Source organism: Ambystoma mexicanum, chromosome 2q, assembly GCF_040938575.1.
Source record: "Ambystoma mexicanum isolate Mex_15411 chromosome 2q, UKY_AmexF1_1, whole genome shotgun sequence".
NCBI lineage: Eukaryota > Metazoa > Chordata > Amphibia > Caudata > Ambystomatidae > Ambystoma > Ambystoma mexicanum.
The window spans coordinates 768,655,209-768,672,449 of NC_090924.1; positions in this window are offsets into that span (position 1 = coordinate 768,655,209).

Genomic DNA, 17,241 nt, shown 5'->3' on the forward strand with positions numbered 1-17,241 from the left:
AGTCCTGTTCTGGATTAGTCATAGAGGGCGGAGAGTGGAGGCAGGTAGATTAAGGAAGAGACTGTTAAAGTAATCCAGTCTGGAAAGAACCAGAGCTTGGGAGACGGAGAGCCTTTGAGGGAAGGAGAGGAAAGGTAGAGTACCTCTAAGGAGGTGGAGTAAAAAGTTAGATTTTTTGGAGACGTCAGAGATGTGTGCGGAGAAGGAAAGTGTAGAGTCAAAGATAACCCCAAGGTTCTTAGCCGAGCAAGTGGGGGTGGGAGGAGGGCCAAGGGAGGCTGGCCAGAGAGTGAGAGGAAAGGATGGAGATGGTGTACCAATAAGGAGGATCTCAGTTTTGTTGGAATTTATACATAGATCATTGCGGCACACCAATTTTGAATGGCGATCAGACAATCGGAGATGAGGGAAAGGAGAGGAGGAGGCTGAAGGAAGCCTGAAAATGAGTTGGGTGTCATCAGCATAGCACTGGAAAGTTGAGCAGAACATTGAGATGCAGTAAGCGAGAGTTGCCAGGTATTGGTTGAAAAGCCAGGGCAAGAGGATAGACCCCTGGGGAACACCACATGTGGAGAGGGAGATAGAAGATAGGAAGGACCCAACTTGTACCTGGGAGGGTCTATCAGAGAGAAAAGAGGTCAACCAGGCCAGAGCCTGATCAGTGATGCCAAGGTTGTCACAAAGACGATTGAGTAGGGTTAGAATCGAGGTTGGAGAGCAGGTTTTCACAGATGTTCAGGAGAGCAGTTTCCGTACTTCTGGCAGCTCTGAAGACAGATTGGTGGTCATGGAGGGAGCCAACAGAGTCAGAATGGAGATTAAGCCAGCTTTTCCAGGAGCTTGCCCAAAAAGGGAGTAATGGAAATTGGGCGGTAGTTTGCCGGACATGACGGATCAGCAGTGGATTTCTTTCTTGAGGAGAGGATGCACAAGGGAGTGTTTAAGAGGGGTGGGGAAAGAGCCAGAGGCAAAGGAGAGGTTGCAGAAATCGGTGCAAGGGTGTCAATGTGGTCCTTAATGGTTTTAGAGGAACAGGGATGGACCTGTTTTGATGAGGTTTTCATAGATCGGACTTGTCTAGATATCTCATCAGGGGAGAAAAGAGGAAATGAGGAGAAAGGGGGATGAGGGCTAGCTGAGGGAGGGTCAGCCTGCTGAGAAGGAGAGGGAGGAGGAGGGGGAGCGGAGGAGAGGGTGGACAGGATGTCCTGGGTTTTAGAGATAAAGTGGGAGGCAAGGGCATTGCAAAGATCCTGTGAGGAGAGAGGAGGGGTGGAGACTGCAGCAGGGTTGGCCAGCTCCTTGCAGATTTTGAAAAGTTCGGCCGAGTTGTTGGATGCCGCAGAGACGCGGGCTTGTATGTGGACTCTCTTCTTAGTGTGGACAGCAAGTCGGTATTGCCTTTGGAGCAGGCGGCAGGCCAGTTTGTCAGAGGATGAGCAAGAAGCCCTCCATTTCCTTTCCGCCGCCCTACACTTCCGTTTAAGTGTAGCTAGATCAGAGTCATACCAAGAATTGCACTTGGCTTTGGACTGAATGAAACAAACCCGGTCCTGCCAGTACATGGGGACCGGGGGCCGGAACATCAAAAAGAAAATGAAACAGGCGGGGACAAGACCGTCGAGATCTATAATCTGGAAGCAGTAATGCTGAGTCCATCAGCAGAAAAAACACAGCAGTCTATGTCAGACTCGCACGTCCTAGAAGACGCTAATCTGGGCTACAATAACAATAACAAAGCAGATGGATTTTGAGGGTAGCAACTGCTAATAAACAAGAGAATGTAATAGCCATGGTACACGCCCCTCCGACTGGAATGAAACCCTTGCTGGATCCAAAAGAAACATGTACGCATACTGCCACCCCCACGTATACTAGTGATAAGGACAGCCCTATTTCTCGACCAGATCCAGTTGACCACTAGGAAGAAGCGGGCCAAAGCGCCCTGGACAATAGCAATGAAGACTCTAACAACGAGGTGGCGGAGGTGAAGAAACCAAATCTCCAATGAGTGACAGAGCCCACACCACAGGAAAAAGAAGTCTACAAACAGGAAAAAAAAGGTGCTACAAGTCAAAAACAAAATCTAACAGAACAAAGCACGGAACACAGGAACCCAAAATAAGTATACAAAAACCCTTAGCAAAAAAACCACTAAAAGTGCAGAGAAAGAAGGTGGCAACTGCCAAATTTCTGCCTAACCCATTGCTTTCGTGCCCACTAAAAGCCTTCTTTACCATACACCAGAAATGTAAACTAGACGCAGCCATGGAGTTATCCGATGCTGAAATGTTAAAGGCCATCCAACATCCACTCCCTGCAAACAAATCACGAAAAACAGACACCCTACCTGAGCCCTCTGATTGCCGCCCCCCTTCAGGAACAATCGTGTGTACGTCAGGCACAAGCAGTCCAACAGAAAAAAGGCTGTCAGTTATTGGAGTAACAACCACAAGCGGAGACATCTGCAAGTCACCTGACCTAGCGACTCTAAGCATCCAAACTAAAGCCCAAAAAGGGCCATCCAGGGGATGTATCACACATTTTAACATCCTGGATCAACCAAATAATAGCGCAGATCCTCAAAAAAAACCTAACACAGCAGAGGGGTCTTCCCCAACAAAATTAGCCGAGCCCGAAAGGGATCCCGGGGCTAAGAACCAACGATACGGCTGGACAAAGCCACACTTGAATAAAGGCAGAGATCCCATAACATCAGAGAAAATGAGTACCACCACTTCAGAGCCACCAAGAACCAGGAAATCATCAGCAGTTGTGGAAGCAGAAGCAGTCCAGGACCTTAATTACTCAGACAAGACATCGAACTTCGACTCACCACGCACAAACAATCAGCCAGTCACCATTCACTCTTCACCAAAAAATAGAAGACTGAGCGAAATATCTACAGTGCCACAAAAAGACTCACCGACAAAAAAACAAATATGCTAACGATCATGTCGGCCATCACAATTGCCTCAGCACCATTTTTAAACTATACGAAGCAATCAACAACTCGTTACAAGACAATACATCTGTAATTGGTACCATGAACACCAAACTGACGTTTCCAGAGGGTTACATAACAGCGATGGAAGCAACTAACATCAACCACTTGAAAATCTGGGAAACAAAAGTGGCAACCCTAGAAGAAGCATTAAAGAATACACAAAAAGTGATGTCCAATCAGAAGACGATCTTGGAAAAAAATACAACCACCGAAACCACTATCAACTAGTGTTGTAATCGACACCTTGACAGGTGCTTCCAAAGCCAAAGAAGGAAAAGAAGTCAGTCTTTGACCGAACGGATCTTACAAGAGAAACAACACGGAACCAAGAACCGACAAAAAAAAACAACTGCCTACACTGAAACTTGCACCTACAGAGACTACACTTCAAGACTTAAGCACCCAAGGGAGGGGCCAAGCAGGACCCATGGCTAAGAATGATAAGGGCAGATCATATGAAGGTGTAACTATTGATCCACCAAGGACCACAAAAGTGGTAGGTCTGACCAGATCTCCCAAATCGGTAGAGGACTTTTTGCCAGACTCAGACTTAATGAACACAACCCAACATTGGGACTCTGGAACTGGTGCAATAGAGACCGAGGTCACGACCGCAGACGAAGAAATGACACCAGCGACATTGGATATCGTACAACAGGGTCACCAAACAGCAATGCAATCCAACAGGCGCCCAACACAGAACAAAACACCTAGAAGGCCTCCGTACGAAAAATCCAAATCTTCATATGAACAAAACAAAGATCGTGTTCAAATTGAAATTTGAAAGAATGAAGAGGGAGACCGGATGAATACCCCACCAACAAAAAAAGCTCAAAAAGTTACGAAGGACCTCAACCACCACTCAAAGAAAAATGATAGATCGGAAGGATCATTACCGATCTTCAAAATAGAGCAAGCTGAAAATAGTGAAAGTTATATGGTCCTGAACAGAAAAACGGTCCTAAAAATCACAAGTAAGACATACACACTGAGAAAAATGAAGACGGAGGACCTGGCACTCGTGGAACCCTATCATAGAAAGTATATAGCGAAAGCTTATCTTCACGTTAAGCTGCACGCCCTTCAAGAAATCACCCCAGAAACCTACGCCGAAATCAAACAGTTAGGTTTTACGTTAACTGAACTTATAGTCAGAGCGACCAAAGTGAATAACCAACAAAGAACCACTGAAACAGAGCATCGTAAAAATTGATACATATCAAAAACAGACGAGCTGTACAGAAATAATCGGATAGGTAACACCCGAGGATGGAAAGATATGTACAGCCACAAAACAATCAAGGATCATAATGAAAGACATCGTCGACATAGGTCCCCGAACATGGACAGGACGCACAGGACAAATGAGTCCCCATTGAGACATAAGAGCTCCCCCCTTACCCGTGTAATAAGAGGCAAACAAGACTGATCGCCAACACAACATGCATCCAGACAGCCTGTTAAGACCTGAGAAGAAAGAAATGGCAAAACAAGAGACGAGAAGCGGAAGAGTTCCACAGAAGAAAAACTTCATACAGGCCCATGGACTTGGTTCAAATCAGCTCTTACCAGTAAAGGGGCCAAATAGCAACGACCAGCGTCCTCAGTTCCTGAAATCGCAAGATCCCAACAAACTTCGGATGTAAACACTAGAGAAGTATTTACCTTTGGCTCATGGAACACGAGAGGACACACACACCTAATGAGTTTTGGGGACGTAAATTTTGGAGTATATGACATTCTCTGCTTGAAAGAAGCATGGTTGATTGAAAAACCATCTTTAGACGGCTACATGATAGAAATATCTCCCGCCATGAAAGGATTAATCGGGTCTCCTGACAGCAACTCGTATAGGATCGGGAATAACGCAAATTGAAAAACTAGAAGAATCCTACGGAATGCTGGAAATTAAAACAACATGGACTCATAAATCACTAGAATAAGACAGAACAACCTCTTCAAGGCTAGTGATTATTAACACCTCCTGGAATCCCCAACGAACCACAAACAAAGCTTTCTGCACAAAGGTGGCGGACTTTATCGACAAAATATACGTCGACTACGAAAGCACTAACATCATTATATGCGGCGATTTGAATGCCAAATGTGACGAACAAGGGATGAGTAGCGAGGACCAATCCCTGCAGACAGCAGCAAAAGAAAGAGGCAAGGCATGGATGTCCCTAATTTCCTCCAGAAACCTCCATAACATTGCAAATCTGTTTCCTAACCAAAAAATTGAGCCAACCTGGGAACTGCAAAACGCAAAGGCAACACTGGATTACATTTTTGTAAGCCTTTGATTTGTATCCAACATACCGACTTTCAAGGTACAAAGAACTAACCGTAGTGATCATAATTTGCTACATTTCTCATGGCTGGGAAATCGCCCGACAAAACAGATGTATAATCAAAATGTAACAGTAAACAAACAACAAACATGACTCCGACTGTCAACAGAAGACGTAATAGAGATCAATGCAAAATACAATCCGTTTGCAGCTGAAAACCCTACATTGCTGAAAGAATTGTAGCCTAACTACTTACCACTTTTATTGGCCTATACAATTAAGCCAGTAGGATTAAAAAAAACTGCGAACAATTCAAACATATATACGACAAGGCTGTGGTCGAAAAAAAAAAAGATGGATACGGAAATTGAAAAGAAAGGCTAAAAAGGTAAATACAGTCGAATTATGGGCGACCTTTGAAATTGAATCAAAGGCGTACACCAGATGGACAAAACACCATAGACTGGCATTATACCAACAAGATTCGGAGGAAATGCTGAGAACTCTAAGTGCAAAAAAATCTTGAGACTTTTGGGCCTTAATCAAAAACAGCCAGACCACCAACGACATCTCAAACTCAGTATCCGAAGAGAAGTGGACAACACATTTTGCATCCCTCTTCGATTTCCCACCATCTTGTGCCGAAATGCCACAATGAGATCTAGCTTCAACATGGGCCGATCTGACAGATCCGGAAGATATCGAAAACGTGATAGTTAAACTAAAAAATTCCAGACCCCCGGGCCCAGACAGCCTGGCCAACATTGATTTGAAGCAATCATCTGGCAAATGGGCAACCGTTATAAGTAAAATCTTTGGACACTGTGGAAAAGCAAAAAGGATCCCTGAGTCTTGGCAACAAGCAACGGTCATCCCGATTTTCAAAAAGGAAGTCGAGAAAAATCCAGAGAGCTACAGACCGATAGCGCTCCTTGATATTATTGGGAAGATTTACACAACCTTGCCGCTGACTAGACTACAGATATGGGACAAAAACGTGCCCTGCGCAGACACTTTTCAAATGGGTTTCAAGAAAAATGGAGGTACATCCGTGAACATCTTGTTGCTGAATATCCTAAAATCAAAAGTGAAGGCAGGGTCCCCCAAAGTCTACCTGGCTTTCGTCGACCTATCCAAAGCCTTTGACAAAGTCGACCATAAAAAACTGTGGTCTAAACTGGCAGCCTGGGGCTGTCTGAATTCAATCTTAGACCCAGTGATCGCTTTACACTCAAACACAAAGATACGTGTACGACTGAGCCGCCAAGGGACTCTGTCTGAAGAAATTCCAACATACAGAGGAGTGTAACAAGGCTGTCCTCTAGCCCAGGCTCTTTTCGCTGCTTTTTTGGGTGACTACCAATATTCTGAAGCAAAAATTAGAGCGTTTCCCCCGAAAATTAGAAAAACACCTATCTCAAGAATACTACACGCTGATGACCTGATTCTTATAGACCATACCCAAATCGGTTTACAGCGTAAATTGACCAATCTAGCACGTTATATAGATTATAACAACCTGGAAATCAATAAAAATAAAACAAAAATTTAGATTTTCGATAAAATGAAGACCAAGACCGCAAGTACCATGAAACATAATTGGTTCCTGGACAACTCGAAACTTGAAATAGTGTCCCACTACAAATATCTGGGAGTGACCATCGATGGTTCAACTCAAGAGTTGATGTAAAAAATAATATGGGACAAAGCAAAGCAATTAGCAGCTCAAATAAGATATATTGATACCAAATTTGGAAGATTCTCGTTGCTCCCAGCAATCCAATTCTATAAATCGAAAGCAGTTCCCTCACTCATATACGGAATGGACGCTACCCTTATGATGCCTATTTCAATATGGTCAAAACTAGAAGGTATAATATAGAAATCAGTGCTGGGCCAGCCCAAATCGACGTCTATGATCGCAATCAGGCGCGAGTTGGGCCTTTTATCGCTAGCTGGTTCCGTAGCCCAAAGTTCCATGCAACTTTACAGAAAAATACTCCTATCAGACTCATTACCAATCTACAAAGTGATCGCCGACGAAATCAAGGGCGAGAAATGTAAAATACTCAATAAATGGGTCGACCACCAAAAAACAAACCTGTGAGCCGTTGCATGCACAGAAGACGACCTGAAGAACAACCTGCAAAGGGTAAAAACACAAATGCACTACAAAGATTGGATCAACACCATTGAAAAAACGAATGAGAACAAACTCCTACTGCATCTTCCTCCAACATTTAACAAAGTAAAAACCCCTCTGAACTACTGTATTAAATTTCCGATTAAACCGCTATGGAAAACATTTATGAAGGCAAGACTCAATCTTCTAATGACCCACAAAATGTTAATGCAAGGACTGCATGTTCGGCAGCATAATTATGGGAGCCATCAATGCCTATGTTACTAAGAACACAATTCTCCTTTAAAAAATAGATTTGAACATTAGTAAAAAACTAACAATTTGTGCAGGCTTTAAAATGCATGCTAATAAACCATGCTGAGGACATGAGTAGTCACTTATGGTGTGGTATAGATACCTGTTATTTTCAACTTGAAAGTTATTACACACCAAAACAAGCCAAGGTGTGGGTTACCCACACGTGCGCGTGCGTGTGCGCGCATACACACACACACACACACACACACACACACACCCTCCCCACACACACTGCTCATTTAAAATCTGAAAGTAGATTCCTTTTTACTTGAGTGTACTGCTGAGCTGGAAAGGGATGATTCGGTTTCATATCTTCTGCTCCCGTTCAACAGGCACAAAGGGTTGTTTGTTGTCATGAGATGTTGTGACTGCATGCACAGTTCAGCATGGCCTGAATGATTCATGAATTTCTGAGCAACAGAGCGGAGCAATTGTGAAGGGTTTTGCCCAAAACGGTGTCCATGATCAGCTTAGGAATGTTCAGAGGCACCGCCTCAGCACAGGCACATCTGGAGATCCCACCTGGAGTTCATTATCGCTGCTACAAGGACATATATGCACATTTGCTTTTAGCCATCTCACTTGAACAAATTAAACAAGACATTTTTAAAAGAAGAAATAGTGGTTGTGGCTTATCTTTTTGCAGCACAAAAGCTAATCGGTAGAGATAATATGAGGATCAAAATAATAAAATAATTGAGTTACATTGCAGACATTTGTTTAAGAGAAATCTCAGGATTTGGGACATTTTGACAACAACATTTTGTTTGACAAACAAAACATTGTTATGAGTCATGTGATGTACGTTTTGGGGTGGAGGAGACCACATTTTTTCACTAGAGTGATTTCTTATTTCGCATGACTACAATCACAATCAAGATATCACAGAAAATCATCCACCGAAGGATGTAAAACTCGACTGGGAGCATGAAATTGCTCTTGAAAGATCTCAAACTTAAAACAGATTTATTTTGTGTAGAATATGGTATAACATATTTCCCAAAGTAACACAGAATGCATCCTATGGCCAGCTATTCCTTTCCTTCTAGGAATCCTGTCCTTTGATCCCTATTGCATCCCACGCCATCAATCTTTCTTCATGCAATGTATCTGCAGTTCCGTGGATTCCAATGGCTGACACTCCCATTTAGGCGCTGGACACCAACATAAGGACCTGCTTGTGTATTTTATGTTTGTCACATCCTACTATCAAACATATGAAATAGAAAGACAAATAATCAGAGGTGTTCCACTAATAAGCCGTTATCGTAACTCTTATTTGTTATGTTAGTTTCTCTTTGTATCTCTACTCTCCCCCACAACTCTTCCATAATCAACAGGCCATATTAGCCTTGCCCACCTTAAGATCAACTCAGTACTAAGACCCTGTGACAAAACCTCTCTTATCATCCACATTTATTTAATTGCATAATGCACCTTTCTACGCTACACAGCAATTTGTAATGATCTGCTTGCTAGGACATGTAGCTTTTAAACAGACTGAAGGTTCTACAGGCATCCCAACCCTTAGCTACTGCAGCAGGGGATTAAGGAACCATATCCGTAGATCCTTAGATCAAGGACATTGCAATATAAATTGAACCTGCACATCTACCTCAGCATTATCACAGCATCATCTCATTTGGTCGAATGTCGAAGCCATCTGATGGCCAACCACTACAGAAGCTGTTATGCACCACTAGTTCCCTTGAGCACAGTGCCTGAAGTGAATTTGGTTATCACGGCCTACAGTCCTAGTGAAAGGACGAATAGAAATGTACACATTTTTCAGTATCTGGCTCATCTTCTTCAGACTCAGATCCTAGGAAAATACACATTTATATTAGTGTAAGTTCCCAGCCTTCCATTTCAGTGTCCCTGACCAAAACTCTCCCTTTTTCCCTAGTGACCTCTCTAGAAAGCAGGTTTAAATGTTTTCTTCTTTTGACTTTGGTTGTGTTCCTCTCAAACAAAAACTACTGTTCTTCAGCCCACGGATCCAGACTATACTTATCCTCCTTAACTTTATTTCTGCGCTAAATCAGCCTGTAGTAGCATGCTGGGCTAGTTGGGCTTGGATTATTTTTATGCTTCTTTACAACTGAATTTATGTTCTTACTCCTTGTCTGTGTTTTCTTCAAGTGTTCATCACAATACCTTAAAATAAAGAATGAATTTCTGACAACAGTAATAAAGTTCTTGATGTACAACACCCAAAAACAGTATTTGTACCTGAAGATTCCTATAAGCCTCCAATGTCCACCATATAGACCAATAAGGCAAGAAAGTTATTTTCGACTGTTCACAATCCACATAGATCAGTTTCTCCAACCACTGGTCACCAAATCACAATCACATATTAAAGGTGCTGAAATCTTCATTAGCACCCTGGGAGGCACCGTCAACCAATGAGAATGCTCAGAAGGCGGGCTGTATTCACTAAGGAAAGCCTTTGTTCCGAGCATTTTCATTGGGGCCGGGTGCTTCCCATCCCTTCCCCACTCCCTCTTCACCTTAGCAGCCGTTTATCTCTGTACACAGATACTACGAATGTGGTTTTTTTTCAACGTCCTTTTGTTGTGTGGTCCGGCGCCACTTAGTGTTGCTATCTGCGAAGTTCATCTTCATGTTGCTGATGAAATATTTATGGTAAAAATGCAAGTTCAGCATGGTAAAACGGCCAAAACATCAGCTGAGGGAGTAGCACTCTGAACGGGGATGGGGCTTCCTTGATAGCCACACAGTAATTTGAACTAAGCTGGAGAATGCCCTAAATAACAGTATTTCACATTAAAGAAACTTAGATAATAAAGATAGGTCACAGGTCAGTATATAAGGTTTAGCATTAGGCTGAGGCTCTGGAAACAGGCCTCAAAGCATGCTTTTTAGAAACAAGTGCTCATTTCATCAATTGGCTTAGAAGCCGCAGCGGCTGGTAGCACATTACATTTCCCACAATCCCAGGATCTCCAGGTAGGAATTGAACAATCTTTGTTACTTTTGAGGTCATAAAACAGAGCTCATGGATACCGCGGAAGGCAATGAATACACAATCATTTTATAATTCGGCATATTAATTTCATGAAGCCTGATCTACTGACGGTTTCAGAAAACCCATGGCGGTTTCAAATTGCCCCTGAGTACATCTCTTCCTGGAAAGAGGGTCGAAGAGGTCCTAATGTGCAACTTTAATATGGTAACTTGTTCTTGGTTCAAGGCTCTGACAGTGTCATGTTAGAAGATTTCTCATGAGAACAAAGATGAGATGACCGGGGCAGTTGAATAAAGATCCTCTGGTCACCTCAAATGTTTCAATTAATTGGCACTATGATGCGGGAATTGGGGGTTGGATTGTGATGTCAAAACAGGAAACTAGGGGTAGTGTGGTAAGGTCTGCGGGACCCAATCATAGAAGATAATGCATGCCCTTCTATAGGTGTAAGATATGATTTCACCAATCAGGTGCTTTCGGGGTGACGGTTTAATGTTGCAAAGTGATTGATGCTAATTAGATATTAATGTTATAAAAGCTTTTGTTTTTTGGGGAGTATCTTTGACAGCACATTTCATGCAGTCCTTTTCTGCTTTCTGTTTGAATTTCGCTTTCCCAGCTGCCACTGGGCCCAGATTAAAGTTGGATTACTTCTTGCCTGGCGTGCATTTCTTTTTGACTACTTTTGTCATTTTTACTGCCGGGTTCCGAGGTAACCCCTTCAACATTTATGGAGGCCCCAGCAAGATTCATCAGCTTTCCCGACCAGGCATGGGGATCCCAGCCGTACTCCCGGAGGAGTGAGAGATATCGCTTGCTGACTAGTCCTAAGAGCTCAAATATCGAGGAGGCCCACAGACACAGAGTTCCCAAAGGTCTGCTTGGTCGGAGCTCTGAAGGGTCACTGGTCTTTAAATGGAGACTCCAAGGTCGAGAGGAGTGGAGAATCTCCTAAAAAGGATATGTGAATGTACCCGTGCATGAATGCACAGGGAGCGGGAGGGATTATTTTTATGGTCTATAGGAAGCACCTTCAAGAGGTGGAGTACGATTGGACATAGAAGCCTAGATTTTAGGTCAGTTCACCCGATAGGGAGTAGGCAGTTGCACATCTGCAGAAGAGCACAGGGTTATATAGCAAGTGGCAGACCTTGTTAGGGGTGAGTTGCGCTTAGTGCAGGCAGTTGGTATAGTTGCGTTATTTTATTTTTTGGTGGGTTAAGAATTATTGAGGGTTGTGAAGAAAAATAGAAAAGGCAGAGGCATTGAAGTTGTGATGAAGCAGTAGTAGACCTAGCACGAATAGGTGTACTTAGCGTGTGTGTTTATACGCCACAGAAAAGCCCTAGCCGAATTAATATTTAAATACTGGAGGAGCTTTGTAGCACATGAAAAGCGCACTGTTGAATGAGGAGGAGCAATCACATTTTAAACACATTAACACAGAGCATAGATGTTAAGGCCTGTGGAGAGGACCATTCGAGCTTTAACTGAAACTAACAGTGTCGGACTGTGGAGAAGGCCATTGGGTGTGAGCAGTGTGAAAGGGTGATGCCTGTGGAGAAGGCCAGTGTGAATAAATTGGGTGTATGAGTTAAAAGGGTAAGTATGAGAGTGAGTGGCTGTTTATGAGCAAGAGCAGGGGTAAGTGTATCAGGAAGAATAATTAGGAGGGATTAAAAAGTTAAAACGGAAGGGGAAAGTGTTTAAAAAAATATGTAGTTTGATTACATGGATGCACCTCTTAATTATATGTGTAAAAGGTTGTCCCAATATCATGATAAAATAAAGAAGTCCCATTTCGAGTGGGTACAGGGTACATTGGGGAAGTGTTATTAGGAGTGGCTCGAGGAGGGAACATTCAATAAGAGTATTAAAGACCTATACCTGTCGACTACCTATAAAGGAGCCAAGCTCAAACAGGGGGAGGACATTTTAGGGCTCTGGAAGCTGTATGAAGAAACTAAAAAAGAGACAGAGAATGGAGAAGGGGAGGAGGAGAAGAGGAATGCTCCACCCCTCCCTATGCAATGTACCCACTGTTGAAACCAGCTGCAGGATATACAAATCCTAAGTGAGCATCTCAAGATAAGGAGAGAATAAACAAAAAGAAAGATAAGTATGAAACAAACTCTGGGAACAAGGATGAAAAAGGGTGAAAGAAATATTTAGTGGACATTAAGAAGAGCACACAACAGCAACAGTGTTCAGGGAGGCAGAAAAAGCAATGGAAAAGGAGATAGAAAAGAAATGGAAAGAACAAGGAAAGACAGCAGGCGAGCAGGGATGGAGAGCAGGACTCATACAATTTAAATTTCATAAAATGGGACAGGATGATGAATTTGACACACGCAATCTAACACATGTGAGCAGGGGAAGGAGAAGATATGAAGGGGAAAAAGAGGAAAGAGAGAAGTCATCAGGGGACTCTGGAAATAGGCTTCATAGTAGGAAGACTAGAAAGCAGTAGCAAAACGACCACAGTGAGAGAATAAACCGAGAGCGCGAATGCTGATGTCCGTTTTGCAGAAAGGTAAAAGGATACGTGCATTACATACCTTGGCAGTCAATGGACAGGGATCATTTGGTCTACAGCTTACCTCACTAATGGCGGGACCGATTACGTGGATTTATGTTTTCAAAAAGGAGACAGCAGGGATTCCGCTGGCAATAGGAGAGAATAAGAGTTTACTGGCGGTATTGTTGGGGGAACGAAATGACAATATTTGGCAACAAGCAGGATATGTAGACATAAAACTAAGTTCTAACATACATGACGGAGCAGCCTTTAACAATTATCGAGCACACATGTGGAAAGCTTTGAGAGCGCTGTATCCAGATATGGGGTCAAGAGTAGCACAAAACATGAAGCCAGATGAGAACCCTGCAGAGTTTATACGGTCCATACAAGAGATGTGGACACAGGAAAATAAACAGTCCTGGTATGACAAAATACATTTGTTTTATCATATATTAGTGAGGGGACTCCCCGCGGATGTACAGGTTTTCCTAGAAAAAATGGTTGGGATAGAAGCGAAAGGATGACGTGAGATACAGGCAACTATTGTAAAAGGAAGCAGGAGAAAGACAAAGAGACGGCAGACAATGCAGTAAAACCGGAAAATAAATGAGTCCAGAAAAAACTGGCTAAAATAAGCATGGAAGGAGCAGTATTCACGGGAATAGTTGTTGTCCCACCCGTTCTTCAAGGGGGGCTCCCAGTAGCAGTGGTAACACAGCAAGCAGGATACACACAAGCACCACATAATCAGCAGTGGGGGACGGTGCAGATGGAGTAACAACCTGCATTTACAAACACATAACAGCCTGGGGTTTCATATGCGGGAGGAGTAAACAATTACATGGATCAGTACCAGACAGGAAGAGGATATTATCCAAGGGGAAGGGGAAGGGGATTCGGGTCAGGAGTTTGGGGCCACATATAGAAGTACAATGTTTTACGTGTGGCAACTTTGGTCATTTTGCCAGAACATGTCCACTAATTGTACAAACAGTAGGCATATATGCAGATGCAGACTGCTCTAAGTGAAAGATATTTTAAAAATATATTTTCACAAAAATATTGATTTAGAAAGACCACTCCGTGACCGCACAAAGCAGTCTTTCCAAATGGAACTGTCATGCCCCTGCCGCAGAAGAGTGCGCATAAGGGCTGAAAGGCACGTCGGGACCTGGAAGCACAGGATGAGGATAATGTGTACGTGGGTGGGTGCATGTGTGTTGTGTGTATGTAAGTCTTTTGGTTTGGGTGGGGGTGGTGTGGGGGGCTCAAGAGAAAAAGACCTTTACAATGCTGTTTTTACGATCAAAAGGAAACTTGGCATTGTAAATCAGTCTTTTTCTCTTGAGACTTTTAAAATTAGGTCTTTTCACATAGAACCACACAGGCACCTCAACAAATGCAAGTGATACCACAACAGCAACTGCAATTGCTGCCCACACAGACACAGGTTATACTAGTCCAGGGACAAGCACAAGTGCAAGGTGGAGAGATGGCAGGAATGCAAGGTATAGTGAGCATACTTCAAGTACCAGCACAGACACAGCTACAAGAAAAAGTTACAATACTCTGATAGAATGTAGTGCCCCAATACACAGGAGTGACAGTCTTCTGCAATCACATTTTCCCAATTAGGGTGCCAACAGTAAGTGTGGGTGTGTCCTGTCCTAGCAGTCACTGAAGCCCTGAAGAGGAGCCTGAGGTAGCAGTTCAAATAGGGCAGTTGGGATTTTCCTTTCTCATAGATACTGGGGAGACAGGATCATGTATGAAAGAAGAGGGATGCCCATTATCCAACAAAAAATTGGACATGCAAGGCTTTTTGGGGACAATTTTGAAGGTTCCTCTGACTAAAGATTTGCCATTAACAATAGGGATGCAGCATGTTGTAGTGCGGTTATTGTATTGAAAAGACAGGCCTATCAACATTCTAGGAAGAGACTTGCTAAGCAAACTGATTTAATTTTCAGAGAAGGGGATGGCGTGAACCACACCTTAGATGTACCCAGCCAGGGTGGCAGTGTTGATACATGCATACGATGCACAAAGCACAATGAGAGGGATACCCACACACACACAAGCGTTTTTGTATGGGGTGCAGGTGCAGCTGCGGTGGATCCTGGGAATTGAAGGAAAGGGGTTTTGATTATCCATTGTATTTCTATTCAGACCACGGTGCCCCTCCACCATCACTTCACTGTCACTTCAGGCATCACACACTGCTATACGTAGAGGAAGTAGTGGTGAGAAAAGTCATGATTACATTAGTTGCTACTGATGTCGACAACAAGGAGTGGCGATCAATCTTATGTATCGATCCCACCCTGACACTGACAGGAGTAACCATCACAGAGTTGTTCACTACAAAATACGATGAGGAGGGAGAGGTAGTGTTTGTACTGAGCATACCATGTCCAGTGCATATAAAGAACGAGCAAAAGGTCCCATGGACAAAAGGACCCCATTATGTGGACATACTAAAAGGGGTGGGGCAGTATACATTAAAATAAAAGAAGGAGCTCTGTTGCCACGAGTAAAGCAATATCCCTTCTCCTGGGAAGCAGACAAGGACATATATGAGTCATTGCATACCCTATGGCAGCAAGTTATACTACAGGAATCCACATCACTTTGCAATACGGCTATCTAGACGATCAAAAAATCAAAGGGAGGGGAGTAACATTTTATACAGGATTTATGCCCCATAACAACATTATCGAGACAGAATACCCATTAGTTCCAAACCCAGCAACAATGTGTTGCAGGGTTCCAGCAGAGTCACACTACTTCACAGTTGTAAATGTGAAACATACTTTTTTCTGCATTGCCCTGCATCCAGACTCCAGGTATCTCACCACCTTTTCCTATCACGGAACGAGATCTGAACACACGAGAATGCCCCAAGGGTACTGTGAGGGACCCAGCATATTCAACAGAGTAATGCAAATGGATTTGAGCAATTTACAGGTTGCTAGTACAGTGACACAATACTTGGATGACCTTTTAGTGTGTAGCACAACAGAAGAGGAATGCAGAAGGCACTCAGTGACAATACTGACATTGTTAGCTAACAAAAGGTACACATTGGACGAAGACAAACTGTAGCATTGTCAAAAAGAAGTACTTTACTTGGGCCAGATTGTGTGAGCAGATGGGAGAAAAGTAACACCTGAGAGAGTTGAGGCAATACATAAAACACCCAGGCCAAAGACAGTGAAAGAAATGCAACAGTTTCTAGGGATGTGCAACTAATGCAGGGCAAGGGTTTTCGATGACTCCACTTATTGCAAGCACTAAATGAAGCTCAGAAAAGCAAAAGCAACATAAAATGGACAGCTGAAATGGGTGAAAATGTTGACAAACTCAAACATGAATTAGCCCATGCACCAGTATTGGCTACACCCAATTACAAAGTGAAGTTAAGTTTCACTTGTTTTCTATTTAGACTGTAAGGTAATGACAGCTGTACTAACATAAAAGAAGGGACAGGGACACAAGCGAATGGCTTATTACAGTGGATCACTAGATCCAGTATTCCTGGGTCACTTCCCATGTCAGCAAGCACTTGCTGCTGCTGCATTTGAATTAAGAAAGCTTCCACAATTGCGATGGGGTGCCCTGTAATTTTGTACTTGGAACATGCACTGTTCGCACCACTATAAAGCACCAAATCAACATTGACAATGTAGAGATCTTCAGGTTACGAAAACCAATAGAGGTGGAAAGGTGCTGAAAAATAAACCCAGCAGAATTCATTGCTGAAATAATTGAGGGGGTAGATTACATACATGATTGCGTGGCATGCATTGTCAGGAATGAAGGAACACACCTGGTAAAAGAGGAAGTGATTGAAGGGGGTGCATGATTTTTATTGATGGAAACTCGAGTATTGGCCAAAGTACAGGGCAAAGGCATTCTGGTTCAGCAGTAGAGGGACACAAACACGGAATGCACAAGAAAGAGGAGTTGATAGTGTACCCACAAACATGA